Source organism: Choloepus didactylus, chromosome 12 (genome assembly GCF_015220235.1).
Source record: "Choloepus didactylus isolate mChoDid1 chromosome 12, mChoDid1.pri, whole genome shotgun sequence".
NCBI classification, from domain to species: Eukaryota; Metazoa; Chordata; class Mammalia; order Pilosa; family Megalonychidae; genus Choloepus; species Choloepus didactylus.
The window spans coordinates 28,939,564-28,945,033 of NC_051318.1; the positions used below are offsets into that span (position 1 = coordinate 28,939,564).

General features: G+C 38.1%; 1 non-coding gene across 1 annotated transcript; it reads right to left on the minus strand.

The window, feature by feature from the left end:
- Positions 1-3,348: 3,348 nt before the first annotated feature.
- Positions 3,349-3,455, minus strand: LOC119507531. Its single transcript, XR_005211288.1, has one exon. It is a non-coding gene; the product is annotated as a U6 spliceosomal RNA (small nuclear RNA).
- Between the last annotated feature and the right edge of the window lie 2,015 nt (positions 3,456-5,470).

The window sequence follows — 5,470 nt, forward strand, 5'->3', positions numbered from 1 at the left end:
GTCTAATGAAAATCATATATTCATGCTTGGGTATTCAAGAAATTATTGTACTTCCATTTACAAAGTCCAGCTTCTCTACCTTTCTCCTCCTCCTATACCCCCATGTTTTTGCATGGTGGTGTAGCGCCTGTGGTTTGGCATCCCCAAACCTAAATTAGACTGAGGATCCACTTCTTTCCACCTGCTTGTCCTATAGCAAGTTACTTCATTTGGCAATGTGACATCAGTGACATCCTTTGAATAATGAAGACAATATTTGTCCTTACCTTAAGTATTAGAGTTTATGATGTTTATTTTTATTTTGATCAACTATAGGTGCTGGACTCTGCTCTTTATGGCTCTAAAGTTCTTTCATATATATTGTATATATATTTAATTGGAGATATATATAGTATATGATTATATTTGATGCCTTCTCAATAATCTGATGAAGCAGAAAGGTAAAGAACTGTGATTTATGTTTTGTCAACTAAGGAAATTGGGGTTCACAGTATTAAATTGACCTGTCCCAAATCTCAGGCAACCTAGATCCCCTGCTTCCTGACTCTGAGTCCAAGTTTGGCTCTTGACACATAACCTTCTAAGCATTGCTGGGCCTGAAACCTGCACGGTTTAAGGCAGTGATTTATTCAAGTCATATCTGAAAACATACATGTGGCCAATAAACTGAAATTCACCAGGTTCAAGTGAATTCATATCCATTTGGAAACTGTTTACCCAACAGAGCCAAAAGCTTGCAAATATTGGAAGACAGAGCATCTCTCTGTAATCTAATCACTATTTGTTTTACACTTCATGATGCATGTGAGTAATGGCTTTGAAGATTTCAGCATCTTCTTTGATCATTTGTCCTTTTGTGGTTTCCATGCTAGAGAAAACCTGCCGCTGAGACAAGTATTATTAATTGCACATTGTTTTGTGTTTCTGATGTTTCATTTCACTGACTCCTCTTTTTTTTTTTCCACCTTAGTTGTTAGATTCCTGCTGTTTTCTGGACTTAACCATTTCTTGATAGGGATCTTTTAATCCACTTTAATCTTTGGATATGAATTGAAGTTGATGAAATTGTTTGCTACAGTCTTGTCAGCAATTCTGCATTCAGAACTATTTGTTGACTCAGTGGCAGTAATATAGATTTTCCCACACAGTCTGTTTGACACTTGCAAGTCCAATCTGCACCAACTTCCATTGTATTAAGCAAATAGCCATACGGCACTGAAATTCCACTCATTGTTAACTCTAAAGCAACAGGATTTTCTCCAGTTCACTGAAAGCCAAAACTATTGTTATCAGAAAACCCTCTCCAGATGAAATCTGAAAAGAATCATATGACCCAGAAAAAAGATTAGCCTTCAGGAAGTCTTCAGGTTTTGCCATTTTTGTCAAGACATCCCCAGAGGGAGTGGAAAATAATAAAGTAAAACCTATTTCTGGACCAAAGCCCATTTCAAAATACAATCTATGAACTTTCAAATTTGCAAGACAGGGCTTCTCAGAATAAGACCCTCAAAACTGGGCTATGGCAAACCCAAAGGGACTAGAAGCAATTCGAAACAAGGGATTTAGTAACTTCTAATTCCCTTATTTTCAATTCAAAAGGGAGTGTAAGTGTTGATATTAGGCTATAGCTCAACTGCACATACCAATCAGCTAGTTTGCTGTGACACATGAATCCTCAGAGATTCATCATTACCCAGGATTTCTGTCATTTCAGATGAATTTTCCACCTTATTGGAAACAACATGCTGTACTTCCCTGATCTTCTCTTTTTCTATGTTTGCATCTAGGAAGACTGATTTAAATTATGGTGTTCTAAATAAAAATCCTGCATGATAAACAAAACCCCCGTGTCTTTTATAGTTGAAGAGATATGTTGTAAATGGCTTGTTCTAAAGGCATTTGAAATTTGTTTACCAAAAAGAACATAAAGGTTTATAATCCAAGATAGGAATTTAGGTAAAACAGTGAAACCTGATTTAAGATTAGAAAACATAAATTAAACTGGCTAATGAATTATAAGATTTATGCCTCAGCATCTGCTGCTAAAATATCAAGCTAATTCCAAAGATGTGGGGGGTTGGTAGGACACCACTTCAACTAGAGTGTTTTATTGAAACTAGCAAGCATGTACTCTTCTGGTCCATGACATATTCAGGCATTTCATGGATAGGGGAGGCACATAGCACTAACATTCTTCATTTAGTATCATTAAGAATAACTGAAGTATTCCATATTGTTCTATTTGTGTACTAGTATCTATTGTTGCTTAATAAATTAGTTTTAATTAGTGGATTAAATCAGTAACATCTGTTACCTAACTTTGGCAGCCAGCTTCCAAAATGGTCCACAGGCATCCCCAATTTCCGGTATTCACGCCTTTCTTTAGTCCGCTTCTACATTGACTAGGACTGATCTGCATAACCTATAGGATATTGTGGAAAAAACAATGTGTGATTTCCAAGGCAAAGTCATGAGATACATTGTGGTTTCCTGCTTCCCTCTTTTGGGGATTACTCCCTTTGAGAGAAGCCAGCAGTCATGTTGTTAAGACACTCAAGCAGCTTGTGGAGAGGACCACAGGAGAGAAATTGAGGCTTCCTGCCAACAGTTAGTGAAAAATGAAGCCTTCTTAACAGCCATATGAGGGAGCCATCTTGAAAATGGATCCTCAAGAGCCAGTCAAGCACTTACAAGACTACAGCCCCAACCTACATCTCGAGAACAAGCTCATGAGACACTTTGAGCCGGAAACACCGAGCTAATATCTCATGAATTCCAGATTCATGTAAACTGAACAAATAAATGTTTATTACTTTAAGATACTAAGTTTTGGGGTAAATTTATGCATCAATAAACAACTATTAATGTGGGTAGGGACTTTAGGAGTGGTTTATCTGACAAGTTCTGGCTCAGAGCTTCTTGCAATCAAAATATTGGGCAGGGCTGCCATCGCTTGAAGACTTGATGAGAACTGAAGGATTCACTTCCAAGGTGGCTCATTTACATGGTTGGTGAGTTGTTGCTGGCTGTTGGTGGGAAGCCTTGGTTTCTTTTCCTGTGGACCTCTCCACAGACTGCCTAAGTGTCCTAACGACATGGAGTCTCACTTCTTCCAGAGCAAGTGACCTGATGAAAAGAACAAGGAGGAGGTAATAATGCCTTTCATGACTGACTTAGAACACATCATCACTTCTGCAACATTTCATTTGTTAGAAGTAAGTCATTAAGTCTGTCTATCTAGGGGATTGAGGAACACCTTTTTTCTGAAACTTTTTTATTTTGAAATAATTTCAAACTTGCCGGACAGTTGCAAAAATAATACACAATCCATACAGAGACCTCCAACATAAAAAACATAGACACTTTATGAATTTATGGGTGATCCTTGCACAAGGGCCATGCAAATCTTCTATTTGTCATTCCAATTGCAGTACATTTGCTGCCAAAGTGAGCAATAGGCACCAGCTTTTGAAAGGAGACATATCAAAGGATTTATGGCCATGTAATAAAACCAACCAGAGACTGCCCTCTGGCTAAAAATGATTTACCTTCCTCCCAGATGCAAAATACATGCATCCCTTCAAAAACAAAACAAAACAAAACAAACCTCATTCATTATAGAATCAATCCAGACTCAAGTTCAAGAATCTTGACATCTAAATCAAATCTGGGTATAAATGAGACCCCTTCAGAAGTGGTCCCTCAAGTACAGCTCCTATCTCAAGACCTGTCAACTAAAGAGACAAGTTATCTGTGCAACATACCAATTTAGAATGGTGGGGCAAACATAAGGTACTGATGTAAATATTCCTTTTCAAAAACAGGTAAAATAGAGGGCATGCAGGACTTATTGGTCCATAGCAATTCTGAAATCCAGCAGGGCACATGTTGGCAGATCCTTGATTGGGATTCAAGGCTTGAGAATAATACTCCATGGCTCTTGGCTCTGCCAAATGAATTATTCTCTCTTCTATGAAAGACAGAGTTTCCAGATAATATTTTTCTTTGCCTGATTCTTGCCTGCAGAAATTTGGGGTTCCAAAGACCTCTTTGCAATTTTACTGTTTCCGTCCCTTGCAGTCCAACTCAGCAGTGTTTTTGCCAATGAAATTGTCTTAAAAACTTTGTATGCCTCCTATGATTCCTACTGGAATTAAATCCATTAGACAAAAGGCTTACCCACAAATATCTTTTATATTAGTCCTTCTCTACCTTGGGTTTCTGCTCAGACTTGTGAAGGACAACAGCTTTTAGCTTCTTAGAAGACGTTGTTTGAATGGTCCTCTGAAGCACATATATTTTTGAGGTCTTAACAAAGGAGTTTAAAATCATGCTTCTCTTATTATAAAGCCACAGCTGCCAAAACAGCATGGTACTGGCACAAAGATAGACATATAGATCAATGGAATCGAATCGAGAATTCAGAGATAGACCCTCAGATCTATGGCCGACTGATCTTTGATAAGGCCCCCAAAGTCACTGAACTGAGCCATAATGGTCTTTTCAACAAATGGGGCTGGGAGAGTTGGATATCCATATCCAAAAGAATGAAAGAGGACCCCTACCTCACCCCCTACACAAAAATTAACTCAAAATGAACCAAAGATCTCAATATAAAAGAAAGTACCATAAAACTCCTAGAAGATAATGTAGGAAAACATCTTCAAGACCTTGTATTAGGCGGCCACTTCCTAGACTTTACACCCAAAGCACAAGCAACAAAAGAGAAAATAGATAAATGGGAACTCCTCAAGCTTAGAAGTTTCTGCACCTCAAAGGAATTTCTCAAAAAGGTAAAGAGGCAGCCAACTCAATGGGAAAAAATTTTTGGAAACCATGTATCTGACAAAAGACTGATATCTTGCATATACAAAGAAATCCTACAACTCAATGACAATAGTACAGACAGCCCAATTATAAAATGGGCAAAAGATATGAAAAGACAGTTCTCTGAAGAGGAAATACAAATGGCCAAGAAACACATGAAAAAATGTTCAGCTTCACTAGCTATTAGAGAGATGCAAATTAAGACCACAATGAGATACCATCTAACACCGGTTAGAATGGCTGCCATTAAACAAACAGGAAGCTACAAATGCTGGAGGGGATGTGGAGAAATTGGAACTCTTATTCATTGTTGGTGGGACTGTATAATGGTTCAGCCACTCTGGAAGTCAGTCTGGCAGTTCCTTAGAAAACTAGATATAGAGCTACCAGTCGATCCAGTGATTGCACTTCTCGGTATATACCCGGAAGATCGGAAAGCAGTGACACGAACAGATATCTGCACGCCAATGTTCATAGCAGCATTATTCACAATTGCCAAGAGATGGAAACAACCCAAATGTCCTTCAACAGATGAGTGGATAAATAAAATGTGGTATATACACACAATGGAATACTACGTGGCAGTAAGAAGGAACGATCTGGTGAAACATATGACAACATGGATGAACCTTGAAGACATAAT